The sequence below is a fragment of the Sciurus carolinensis genome, unplaced genomic scaffold (assembly GCF_902686445.1).
Source record: "Sciurus carolinensis unplaced genomic scaffold, mSciCar1.2, whole genome shotgun sequence".
NCBI lineage: Eukaryota > Metazoa > Chordata > Mammalia > Rodentia > Sciuridae > Sciurus > Sciurus carolinensis.
Genome location: NW_025920122.1, coordinates 2,618,358 through 2,632,103, shown reverse-complemented (window position 1 = coordinate 2,632,103; position 13,746 = coordinate 2,618,358). Strand labels below are relative to the sequence as shown.

General features: G+C 46.5%; 5 pseudogenes; 1 reads left to right on the top strand and 4 right to left on the bottom strand.

Moving 5' to 3' along the window:
* Nucleotides 1-333: 333 nt before the first annotated feature.
* On the bottom strand, nucleotides 334-3,512 carry LOC124973808 (polyubiquitin-A-like; annotated as a pseudogene).
* Nucleotides 3,513-3,610: 98 nt separating this feature from the next.
* Nucleotides 3,611-5,268, bottom strand: LOC124973807 (polyubiquitin-like; annotated as a pseudogene).
* A 481-nt stretch (nucleotides 5,269-5,749) lies between these two features.
* On the top strand, nucleotides 5,750-7,906 carry LOC124973806 (ubiquitin-like; annotated as a pseudogene).
* LOC124973825 (polyubiquitin-B-like) lies at nucleotides 6,728-7,525 on the bottom strand (annotated as a pseudogene).
* A 375-nt stretch (nucleotides 7,907-8,281) lies between the features above and the next one.
* Nucleotides 8,282-11,773, bottom strand: LOC124973804 (polyubiquitin-C-like; annotated as a pseudogene).
* Between the last annotated feature and the right edge of the window lie 1,973 nt (nucleotides 11,774-13,746).

Below are 13,746 nucleotides of genomic sequence, written 5' to 3'. Positions count from 1 at the left end.
GTGAAAAGGAATTCATCTCCCCCAAGCAGCAGTGGTTGATCTTCGCTGGCACAGAGCTGGAAGAAAGGAAAACCCTGTCTGACTACAACATCCATGAGGAGTCAACACTGCACCTGGTGCTGTACCTCAGAGGTGGGATGCAGAATTTCATGAAGACTCTGGCTGGCATGACCATCACCCTGGAGGTGGAGCCCAGTGACACCATTGAGAATGTCAAGGCAAGAATCAAGACAAGGAAGGCATCCCCCCTCACCAGCACAGGTTAATTTTTGCTGGCAAATAGGTGGACAACAGTAGACTCCTTCAGGATATTGTAGTGACAATGGGTGTGTCTTACAGCTGTTTTCCAGCAAAGATCAACATATGCCTGTCACAGAGGATGCTTCCCTTGACTTGTTTCTTGCCTTGACATTCTTTGTGGTGTCACTGTGTTCCACCTCTAGGGCAATGCTCATACCAGTCAGGGTCTTCATGAAGATCTGCATCCCACCTCTGAGATGCAGCACCAGGTGCAGTGTAGACTCCTGGATGATGAAATCTGACAGGCTACTGTCTCCTGCTCTTTGGGATGTAAATCTTTACTGGTCAGGAAGATTGCTTTCCTTGTCTTGGATCTTTACCTTGCCATTCTGTATGATGTTACTGGGCTCCACCTCCAGGGTTCTAGTTGTGATCTCTGGATTTCATGAAGATATGCATCCCATCTCTGCAGCACAACACAAGGTACAGGGTGGACTCTTATGAGATGTTGGAGTAAGACAGGGTGCGGTCTTCTTGCTCCTTGCTAGAACAACCTCTGGTGGTAGGAAGAATGCCTTCTTTGTCTTGGATATTTGCCTTGATATTCTCAATAATGTCACTGAGGTCCACCTCCAGAGTGATGGTCGTGCCTGTCAGGGTCTTCATGAAGATCTGCATCCCACCTCTGGTTGCACCACCAGCTGCAAGGTGGACTCCTGAATGTTGTAATCCTACAGGCTACTGTCTTCCAGCTCATTGTGATATAAATCTCTGCTGGTTGGGAACATTGCCTTCCTTTTCTTAGATATTTGCCTTGTCATTCTCAATGGTGTCACTAGGCTTCACTTCCAGAGTGAGATCATCCCAGTCAGGGTCTTCATGAATATCTGCATCCCACATCTGAGGCAAAGCACCAGGTACACATCCTGTCTCACTACAACATCCAGAAGGAGTCAAATGTCATCCACTGTTTGACAGCAAAGATCAACCTGTGCTCGTCAGGGAGGATGCCTTCCTTGACTTGGTTCTTGCCTTGACATTTTCTATATTGTCACTGGGCTCCACCTCCAAGGCAATGCCTGTGCAATTCAGGAACTTCATGAAGATCTGCATCTCACATCTGAGATGCAGCAGCAGGTCCAGGGTAGCCTCCTGGATTTTGAAATCTAACAGGCTACACTCTTCCAGATATTTGTGAGATAAATCTTTAATAGATCGAGAAAATTGCCTTCCTCGTCTTGGATATTTGCCTTGTTATTCTCAGTATTGTCACTGGGCTGCACCTACAGGGTGATGGTCATGCCAGTCAGGGTCTTCATGAAGATCTGCATCCTACCTCGGAGGCACAGCACCAGGTGCAGGGTGGACTTTTTTTGGATGTCGTAGTCAGGCAGGGTGCACCGTCTTCTGGGTATTACCAGCAAAGGTCACCCTCTGCTGGTCAAGAAATATGTGTTTCTTGACTGGGATTTTTTCCTTACCATTCTCAGTGGTGTTCCTGGACTCCACCGCCAGGGTGATGGTCATGTCAGTCAGGTTCTTCATGAAGTTCTGCATCCCACTTCTGAGGCACAGTACCAGGTAACAGTGGACTCATTGATATTGTAGGATCTAGCTCTTCACTATATCAACCTCCACTGGTTGGAAGAATTCCTTCCTTGGGTTGGATCTTTTCCTTGACATACTCATTGGTGTCACTGAGCTCCACCTACAGACTGATGGTCATGCCAGGTAGATTATTCAATAAGATCTGTATCCCACTCTGAGGTGTAGAACTAGGTGACAGTGGACACCTGGATGTTCAGATAAGAGGGTTGAACAGTCTTCCAGCTGTTGTCAGCAATCATCAACCTCTGCTGGTTAGAGGAGTTGCCATCCTCATCTGGATCATTACATTGACATTCTCAAAGGTGTCAATGGGCTCCATCTTCAGCTTGATGGTCCTACTGGTAAGAGTCCTCATGAAGATCTACAGCACACATCTGACACAATGATTTCATCTTCCCTAGGCAGCAGTGGATGATCTTTGCTGGCACAGAGCTGGAAGACATTCTGAATACAACATCAAGGAGGAGTCCACCCTGCACAGGTGCTGCACCTCAGAGGTGGGATGCAGAACTTCATGAAGACCCTGACTGGCATGACCGTCACCCTGGAGGTGGAGCCCAGTGACACCATTGAGAATGTCAAGGCAAGAACCAAATCAAGGAAGGCATCCTCCCTGACCAGCACAGCTTGATCTCTGTGGGAAAACAGCTGTAAGGCAGACACACCATGTCTCACTACAACATCTAGAAGGCATCTAGTGTAATCCACCTGTTTGGCAGCAAAGATCAAGCTGTGCTGGTCAGGGAGGATGCCTTCCTTGACTTGGTTCCTGCCTTGACATTCTCCATGATGTCACCAGGCTCCACCTCCAGGGCGATGCTTGTGCCAGTTAGGGTCTTCATGAAGATCTGCATCCCACATCTGAGATGCAGCACCAGGTCCAGGGTGGCCTCCTGGATTTTGAAATCTGACAGGCTACACTCTTCCAGATCTTTGTGAGATAAATCTTTAATGGATCAAGAAAATTGCCTTCCTTGTCTTGGATCATTGCCTTGCCATTCTCAATATTGTCACTGGGCTGCACCTTCAGTTTGATGGTCATGCCAGTCAGGGTCTTCATGAAGATCTGCATCCCACCTCAGAGGCACAGCACCAAGTGCAAGGTGGACTCCTTTTGGATGTTGTAGTCAGGCAGGATGCACCACTCTTCTAGCTGTTATCAGCAAAGATCACCCTCTGCTGGTCAAGAAATATGTGATTCTTGACTGGGATATTTTCCTTGCCATTCTCAGTGGTGTTCCTGGACTCCACCACCAGGATGATGGTCAAGCCAGAGAGGGTCTTCATGAAGTTCTGTATCCCACTTCTGAGGCATAGCACCAGGTACAGGGTGGACTCCTTGATGTAGTAAAATAGTGTTCTGTCTTCCATCTCTTTGCTAGATCAACCTCTGCTATCATTGTTGTCCACCTCCAGTATTATGATCATTCAAACCAGGGTCTTCATGGAGATCTGCATCGCACCTCTGAGGTTCAGCAACAGGTGCAGGGTGGACTCCTTCTGGATGTTGTAGGCAGGCAAGGTGAACCAGTCTTCTAGCTGTTGCCAGAAAATGTCAACCTCTGCTGGTCAGAGAGTGTGCCTTCCTTGACTGGCATCTTTGCCTTGACATTCTCAATTACTTCCACCTCTAGGGTGATGGTTGTGCCATTCAGGGTCTTCATGAAGATCTATATCCCACCTCTGAGGTGAGGACCAGGTGCAGTTTGGACTCCTGCATATTGTCGTCAGACAGGGTGCTGTCTACCAGCTCTTCACTCGATCAACCTCCACTGGTTGGAAGAATTCCTTCCTTGTGTTGGATCTTTGCCTTGTCATTCTCATTGGTGTCACTGAGTTCCACCTCTGGTCTGATGGTCATGCCAGTCAGATTATTCATCTGCATCCCACCTCTGAGGTGTTGAACCAGGTGACAGTGGACTCCTGGATGTTCAGATAAGACAGGGTTGAACAGTCTTCCAGTTGTTGTCAGCAAACATCAACCTCTGCTGGTTAGAGGAGTTGCCATCCTCATCTGGATCATTACATTGACATTCTCAAAGGTGTCAATGGGCTCCACCTCCAGGTTGATGGTCCTACTGGTAAGAGTCCTCATGAAGATCTACAGCGCACCTCTGACACAAAGATTTCATCTTCCCTAGGCAGCAGTGGATGATCTTTGCTGGCACAGAGCTGGAAGACATTCTGAATACAACATCAAGGAGGAGTCCACCCTACACATGGTGCTGTACCTCAGAGGTGGGATGCAGAACTTCATAGATACCCTGACTGGCATGACCGTCACCCTGGAGGTGGAGCCCAGTGACACCATGGAGAATGTCAAGGCAAGAACCAAATCAAGGAAGGCATCCTCCCTGACGAGCACAGCTTGATCTTTGTTGGAAAACAGCTGTAAGACAGACACACCATGTCTCACTACAACATCTAGAAGGCATCTAGTGTCATCCACCTGTTTGGCAGCAAAGATCAAGCTGTGCTGGTCAGGGAGGATGCCTTCCTTGACTTGGTTCTTGCCTTGATATTCTTCATGGTGTCACTGGGCTCCACCTCCAGGACCATGCTTGTGCCAGTCAGGGTCTTCATGAAGATCTGCATCCCACATCTGAGATGCAGCACCAGGTCCAGGGTGGCCTCCTGGATTTTGAAATCTGACAGGCTACACTCTTCCAGATCTTTGTGAGATAAATCTTTAATGGATTGAGAAAATTGCCTTCCTTGTCTTGGATCTTTTCCTTGCCATTCTCAATATTGTCACTGGGCTGCACCTTCAGTTTGATGGTCATGCCAGTCAGGGTCTTCATGAAGATCTGCATCCCACCTCAGAGGCACAGCACCAAGTGCAAGGTGGACTCCTTTTGGATGTTGTAGTCAGGCAGGATGCACCACTCTTCTAGCTGTTATCAGCAAAGATCACCCTCTGCTGATCAAGAAATATGTGATTCTTGACTGGGATATTTTCCTTGCCATTCTCAGTGGTGTTCCTGGACTCCACCACCAGGATGATGGTCAAGCCAGAGAGGGTCTTCATGAAGTTCTGTATCCCACTTCTGAGGCACAGCACCAGATACAGGGTGGACTCCTTGATGTTGTAGTAAAATAGTGTGCTGTCTTCCATCTCTTTGCTAGATCAACCTCTGCTATCATTGTTGTCCACCTCCAGTATTATGGTCATTCCAACCAGGGTCTTCATGGAGATCTGCATCGCACATCTGAGGTTCAGTAACAGGTGCTGTGTGAACTCCTTCTGGATGTTGTAGGTAGGCAAGGTGAACCAGTCTTCTAGCTGTTGCCAGAAAATGTCAACCTCTTCTGATCAGAGAGTGTGCCTTCCTTGACTGGCATCTTTGCCTTGACATTCTCAATTACTTCCACCTCTAGGGTGATGGTTGTGCCATTCAGGTTCTTCATGAAGTTCTGCATCCCACCTCTAAGGCGAGTACCACGTGCAGTTTGGACTCCTGCATATTGTCGTCAGGCAGGGTGCTGTCTACCAGCTCTTCACTCGATCAACCTCCACTGGTTGGAAGAATTCCTTCCTTGTGTTGGATCTTTGCCTTGTCATTCTCATTGGTGTCACTGAGTTCCACCTCTGGTCTGATGGTCATGCCAGTCAGATTATTCATTAATATCTGCATCCCACCTCTGAGGTGTAGAACCAGGTGCCAGTGGACTCCTGGATGTTCAGGTAAGACAGGGTTCACCAGTCTTCCAGTTGTTGCCAGCAAACATCAACCTCTGTTGGTTAGGGGAGTTGCCATCCTCATCTGGGTCATTACCTTGACATTCCCAATGGTGTCAATGGGCTCCACCTCCAGGTTGATGGTCCTACTGGTAAGGGTCCTCATGAAGATCTACATCACACCTCTGACACAAGAAATTCATCTCCCCCAGGTAGCAGTGGATGATCTTTGCTGGCACAGAGCTGGAAGACAGGCACACCCTGTCTGACTACAACATCAAGGAGGAGCCCACCCTCCACAGGTGCTGCACCTCAGAGGTGGGATGCAGAACTTCATGGAGACCCTAACTGGCAGGACCATCACCCTGGAGGTGGAGCCCAGTGACACCTCGGAGAATGTCAAGGCAAGAACCAAGTCAAGGAAGGCATCCTCCCTGACCAGCACAGGCTAATCTTCGCTGCCAAACAGCTGGACAACCGTCTACTCCTTCAGGATATTGTAGTGAGACCAGGTGTGTCTGTCTTACAGCTGTTTTCCAGCAAAGATCAACCTGTGCTGGTCAGGGGGAATGCCTTCATTGACTTGGTTCTTGCCTTGACATTCTCAATGGTGTCACTGGGCTCCGCCTCTAGGGTAAAGTTCATGTCAGTCAAGATCATCATGAAGATCAGCATCCCACCTCTGAGATGCAGCACCAGGTGCAGGTTAGATCCCTAGATGTTGAAATCTGACAGGCTACTGTCTTCCAACTCTTTGTGAGATAAATCTTTACTGTTCAGGACGATTGCTTTCCTTGTCTTGCATCTTTGCCTTGCCATTCTCAATTATGTCACTGGGATCCACCTCCAGGGTGAAGGTATTGCCTGTCAGTGTCTTCACGAAAATCTGCATCCCACCTTGGAGGTGCAGCACCAGGTTCTGGGTGGACTCCTTCTGGATGTGTTGGTCAGGAAAGGTGCACCAGTCTTCTAACTGTTGCCAGCAAATGTCACCGTCTGTTGGTCAAGGTGTAGGCATTTCATGACTGAGATCTTTCCTTGCCATTCTCTGTGGTTTTACTTGGCTATATCACCAGGGTGATGGTCATGCCTGTCAGGGTTTCATGATAATCTGCATTCAACCTCTGAGTCACAACACAAGGTGCAGGTTGACTCCTACTAGATGTTGTAGTCAGACATCGTACTGTCTTCAGTTCTTTGCTAGATCAACTTCAACTGGTCATGAATAATGCCTTGTCTTGACTTTTTGCCTTGACAGTCTCAATGGTGTCACTGGGCTCCACCTCCAGGGTGATGGTGGTGTCGGTCAAGGACTTCATGAAGATCTGCAACCCACCTAAGAGGTACAGCACCAGGTACAGGGTGGACTCCTTCTTGGAGTTGTAGTCAGATAGGGTGCATCCATCTTCCAGCTATTTTCCAGCAAAGAACAACCACTGTTTGTTGAAAGGATGCCTTCCTTATCTTGGATCTTTGCCTTGACATTCTCAATTTTGTCACTGGACTCCACTTCAAGGGGGGTAGTCATGCTGGTCAGGGCATTCATGAAGATCTGCATTGCACCTCAGAGATACTGCAAAAAGTGGAGGGTGAACTTCTCCTGGATATTCAAGTAAGAGAGGGTGCACCTGTGTTCCAGTTGTTGCCCTCAAAATTCAACCTCTGCTGGTCAGGGAGGATGCCTTCCTTTCCTTGGATTCCTGCCCTCACACCTCAATGGTGTCACTGAGCTCAACCTGCAGAGTGATGTTTGTGCCTTTCAGGTCTTGAGGAAGATGTGCATCCCACCTCTGAGGCGCAGCACCAGGTATAGTGTGGACTCCTGGATGTTGTAGTCAGATAGCGTGCTGTCTTCCATCTCTTGCTAGATCAATCTCTGCTCGTCAGAAGAATGCCTTCCTTGGCTTGGATCTTTGTCTTGATATTCTCATTGTTGTCAATGCACTCCACCTCCAAGCTGGTGGTCATGCCAGTCAGATTCTTCATGAAGATCTGCATCTGAACTCTGAGGTTAGACCAGGAGCCACTGGACTCCTTCTTGATGTTCAAGAAAGAGAAGGCTCACCAGTCTTCCAGCTGTTGCCAGCAAACATCAACCACTGCTGGTTAGGGAAGTTGCCACCCTGTCTTGGATAGTTACCATGACTTTCTCAATGGTGTCAATGGGCTCCACCTGCAGGTTATAGTCTTGAGTGTCAGCGTCCTCATGAAGATCTACATCCTACCACTAAGGCAAGGAATTCATCTCCCCAAGGAGCATGTTTGATCTTTGCAGGCACAGATCTGGAAGACAGGCACACCCTGTCTGACTACAACATCCAGGAGGAGTCCACCCTGCACCTGGTGCTGCACCTCCGAGTGGGATGCAGATCTTCATGAAGAACCTGACTGGCATGACCATCACCCTGGAGGTGGAGCCAAGTGACACCATGGAGAATGTCAAAGCAAGAACCAAGTCAAGGAAGACATCCTCCCTGACAAGCATGGGTTGATCTTTGCTGGAAAATTCTGTAAGACAGACACACCTTTTTTCACTACACATCCAGAAGGAGTCTAGTTTGTCAGTAAAGATCAACCTGTGCTGGTCAGGGAGGATGCCTTCCTTGACTTGGTTCTTGCCTTGACATTCTCCATGGTGTCAGTGAGGTCCACCACTAGGATGATGGTCATGCCAGTCAGGGTTTTCATGTAGGTCCGCATCCCCCCCTTAGGAACTGTACCAGGTGCAGAGTGTACAACTCCTAGATGTTTTAGTCAGACAGGTTGCACCATCTCCAGCTGTTTGCCAGCAAATATCAACCTCTGTTGCTCAGGGAGGATGCCTTCCTTTTCCTGGATCCCTGCCTTGCCATTCTCTATTTTGTCACTGGTCCATACCTCCAGGATATGGTTGTGCCTGTCACAGTTTCATGAAGATATGCATCCCTCCTCCTAGGCACAACAAAAGGTGCAGGGTGGGCTCTTCCAATATGTAGTCAGACAGGTTGCTGTCTTCTTCCTCTTTGCTTGATCAACCTATGCTGATCAGAAGATGCCTTCCTTGACTTGGATCTTTGCCTTGACATTTTCAATGGTATCACTGAGGTCCACCTCCAGGTTGATGGTCTGCCTGTCAGGTTCTTCATGAAGATCTGCATCCCACCTCTGAGATGCAGCACCAGTTTTGCCAGGTGGACTCCTGGATGTTGGAATCCTACAGGATACTGTCTTAAAGCTCTTTGTGAGAACAATCTCTGCTGGTCATGAAGATTGCCTTCCTTGTCTTGGATATTTGCCTTGCCATTCTCAATGGTGTCATTGTTGTCCACATCCAGTGTTATGGTCATCCTAGTCAGGGTCTTCATGATGATCTGCATCTCACCTCTGAGGTTCAGCACCAGTTGCAGGGTGGACTCCTTATGGATGTTTAGGCAGCAGAGTGCACCAGTCTTCTAGCTTTTGCCAGTAAAAAACAACCTCTGCTGGTCAGGGAGGATACCTTCCTTGATTGGCATCTTTGCCTTGACATTCTCAGTGATGTCACTATTTCCACCTCTAGGGTGATGGTCTTGTGGGTCAGGGTCTTCATGAAGATCTGCATCCCACCTCTCAGGTGAAGGACCAGGTGCAGGGAAGACTCCTGGATATTGTAGTCAGACAATGTGCTGTCTTCCATCTCTTCGCTAGATCAAACTCTGCTGGTCAGAAGAATGCCTTCCTTGTCTTGGATCTTTGCCTTGACATTCTTATTAGTGTCACTGAGCTCCACCTCCAGGTTTATGGTCTTGCCAGTCAGATTCATAAAGATCTGCATCCCACATATGAAGTGTAGCACCAGGTGGCGGTGGACTACTTGTAGATCTTCAACTAAGAAAGGGTGCACCAGTCATCCAGTTGTTGCAGGAAACATCAACCTCTGCTGGTTAGGGGAGATGCCAATCTGTCTTGAATCATTACCTTGACATTCTCAATGTGTCAATGGGTTCCACCAACAGATTGGTGGTCATGCTAGTCAGGGTCCTCATGAAGAATTACATCCCACCTATGAGACAAGGAATTAATTTCCTCCAAACAACAGTGCTTGATCTTTCCTGGCACAGAACTGTAAGATAGGCACACCCTGTGTGACTACAGCATTCAGGAGGAGTCCACACTGCACCTGGTTCTGCACCTCAGAAGGGGGATGCAGATCTTCATGAAGACCCTGACTGGCAGAACCATCACCCTGGAGGTGGAGCCCAGTGGCACCATGGAGAATGTCAAGGCAAGAACCAAATCAAGGAAGGCATCCTCCCTGACCAGCACAGCTTGATCTTTGCTGCAAAACAGCTTTTAGACAGACACACCCTGTCTCACTGCAACATCCAGAAGGCATCTTGTGTTGTCCAGCTGTTTGGCAGGAACGATCAACCTGTGCTGGTCAGGGAGGATGCCTTCCTTGACTTGGTTCTTGCCTTGACACTCTTCATGGTGTCACTAGGCTCCACCTCCATGGCGATGCTCGTGCCAGTCAGGGTCTTCATGAAGATCTGCATCCCACCCCTGAGATGTAGCACCAAGTGCAGGTTGAACTCATGGATGTTGAAATCTGACAGGCTACTGTCTTCCAGCTTTTTGTGAGATCAATTTGTGCGGGTCACAAAAATTGCCTTCCTTGTCTCGGATCATTGCCTTGCCTTTATCAATGGTGTCACTGAGCTCCACCTCCAGGGTGATGGTCATGCCAGTCAGGGTCTTCAAGATGATCTGCATCCCACATCTGACGTGCACACCAGGTGCAGGGTGCACTACTTCTGGATGTTATAGTCAGACATGGTGCACCAGTCTTGTAGCTGTTGCCACCAGTTCAAACTCTCCTGGTCAGAGAGTTGCCTACCTTACCTGGGATCTTTGCCTTTACATACTCAGTGGTGTCACTGAGGTGCATCCTCAGGGTGATGGTCGTGCAAGTCAGGGTTTTCATGAATATCTGCATCCCACCTCTGAGATGCAGCACCAGGTGCAGGGTTGACTCCTGGATTGAAATTCAATAGGCTGCTGTCTTCTGGCTCTTTTCAAGATCATCTCTGCTGGTCGGGATTCTCGCCTTCTTGTCTTAGATCTTTGCCTTGCCATTCTCACTTGTCTCACTCACTCCACCTCCAGGGTGATGGTCATGTCAGTCAGGGTCTTCATGAAGATCTGCATCCCCCCTCTTAGGTGCAACACCAGGTTCAGTGTGGATTCCTCTTAGATGTTGTAGTCAGACAGGTTGCAGGCATTTTCCAGTGTTTGCCAGCAAAGATCAACCTCTGCTAGTCAGGTAAGATGCCTTCCTTTTCTTGGATCCCTGCCTTGCCATTCTCTATGCTTTTACTGGGCTCCACCTCCAGGGTGATGGTTGTGCCTGTCAGGGTTTCATGAAGACCTTCATCCCACCTCTGAGGCACAACACAAGGTGCAGGGTGGACTCCTCCTAGATGTTGTGGTCACACACGGTGCTGTCTTCCCTTTCTTTGCTAGATCATCCTCAACTGTTCGGGAAGAATGCCTGCCTTCTGTTGGGTATTTGCCTTCACATTCTCAATGGTGTCACTGGGCTCCAACTCGAGTGTGCTGGTCATGCTGGTCAGGGTATTCATGAAGATCTGCACCCCATCTCTGAGGTGAAGCACCGGGTACAGGGTGGACTCCTTCTGGGTGTCGTAGTCAGATAGGGTGCATCCTTCTTCCAGGTATTTGTCAGCAAAGATCAACCTCCGTTGGTCAGGCAGGATGCCTTCCTTTTCTTGCATCCCTGCTTTGACATTCTCACTGGTGTCACTGGGCTCAAACTCCACGGTGATCATCATGCCTTTCAGGGTCTTCATGATGATCTGCATTCCAACTCTGAGATGCAGTACCAGGTGTAGTGTGGACTCCTGGATGTTGTAGTCAGAGAGGGTGCTGTCTTCCAACTCTTTGCTAGATCTACCTCTGTTGGTCAGAAGAATGCCTTCCTTGTCTTGTATCTTTGCCTTGACATTCTCATTTGTGTCACTAAACTCCTCCTCCAGGGTGATGGTCATGTTTTCAGGGTCTTCATGAAGCACTGCATGCTACCTCTGTGGCGCTGCACCATGTGCAAAGTGAACTCCTCCTGGATATTCAAGTAAGACTGGGTGCACCAGTTGTCCAGCTGTTGCCAGCAAACATCAACCCCTTCTGGGTAGGGGAGTTGCCATCCTGGTCTTGATTCATTACCTTGACCTTCTCAGTGGGGACAGTGGGCTCCACCTCCAGTTGATGGTCTTGCTGGTGAGTGTCCTCATGAAGATCTACATCCCAGCTGAGACCAGGATTTCATCTGCCCCAAGCAGCAGTGGATGATCTTTGCTGGCACAGAAACTAAGATGCATTTCAAAATTAAAACATCTTTCCTTAGTTTTGTCAAGAGACCCATTTCAGAAAAATTAAGAAGTATACATAAGAATCTTAAAATTCTACTATTCATATATAACTACTATTAACATTAAGCACATAACTTATATATATACATATATGCATTTTATAAATATAAAATCATATTAATAGTTTTAAAACTTCTAAATTATTTTAAATTGCACCCAATATTATTTTAATGCCAGATCTTTTAGCATATAGTTCATCTATCCAGAACCCTATATTGGACATTTAAATTATTCTTGCTACCTTAAAAACAGCTATCAGGAATATTCCTACAGCTCTCTCTTTACAAATAAACTTTTTTTTTTTTTTTTTTTTTTTTACTGCTGGGAGATTACCTTATTTATTTTTAATCTCTCAGCTTTCAAATAAACATTATTTTAACATAAATTTCTAAAATGTCATTGATAAGTCAATGGCACATAAAATTCTAAGACTTTTAAATTACTTATTAAATCACTGTCCTGATACTACCCATTTACATTCTCCCCAACAATATTTAAAAGAAATAATTCCCTACACTTGGATTGGCACAACATTTAACGACAGTAAATATTACTCCTATTTTGTTAGGTAAAATCTAGTCATTCTTTTGCTTCTATTTTAGTATTAATGAGTGGAAATTTTTGTCCTGTGCTCATTGAATATATGTATTTCTTATTTCACCAAATGTCTTTTGATAGCTTCTGTGTCCTCTCTTAAAATAAAACTCTACCTCTCATCTCATTCCAGGTTAAAATAATCATTCAAATTCATTTAAACTTAAATTGAAAAGATTAATTGTTGCTATACAAATTATGATGTACCTAATAGAAACAGAAAATGCTATATACAACTATTTAAAATTATACAAAATTATATTCCTTAATCCATAGCTATTATAAAAATTAAATATAATTTTACACTTATTCATTTTATATTATGTTTTCCTTACTAATTACAACTACTGTTTGTTAACACCTTAAAAAATACCAATTCTAATATAACAACTTAAGTTAATTTAAGGTGATAAGACCATTGTGCATAAACATGCAAGTTGTAAAATTAATTTTCAGTATCTATACTGACCCCATTTTATAAGTTTTTTGTTCACCCATTATTAGAAACAAAAGTAAATCATACATTTGATAAGAACTAATGCCCAATAATATTAAAAAAGTTCTCTGGCATCTAAGTGTTGCCTCAGATTTTCTCCATCTTACACATGGCCCCATACCTAACTTTAGGGATAGGAATGGCAAGGAGAGTTCCTGCTATGGCCTGTCAGTTTATATGCAATCTCCTCATGCCTCATATCCTGGAAATGTAAGATTAAGGAGAAAAAGAGATAAATATCATGTAACTTGTAAGAAATGTAACCTAAGAGACGCAGAGCTGCCAGGGTGAGAGGTCAGGGCATGGGTGTAAGAATATAGAGCCTTGCTCATGGAGGTGTAGGTGCCCCAAGGTGGACTTCAGGGTTTCTGCAGGGGGTGAACTTAAGAGTGGCTCCCTCAGCCCCAGGAACAGAGTTGTTTTTTCTCCCTTTTAAGGTGGTCACTATACAGATGGTCTGGTTAGTGGGACTAAAGGTGTTGAAGCCCAAGTTGCCCCATTAGCTCTGTCTTGGGCTTCTTGTTCCTCCAATTTGGGAGGAGAGGAACATAGCCCCAAAGGCAGATATGAAATTCGAGTCTAGTCTGGGCTCCCAGATTCCTTTGAATGCATGAGGACAAACTCACAATAGAGGTGGCCTTTCTGTGTGTGGTGCTAGTTCCCCCAGGAGAGCTTAAGGGGTTCTGCTTGGACAGAATTTGTGGGATGGCAGTAAATGTAGG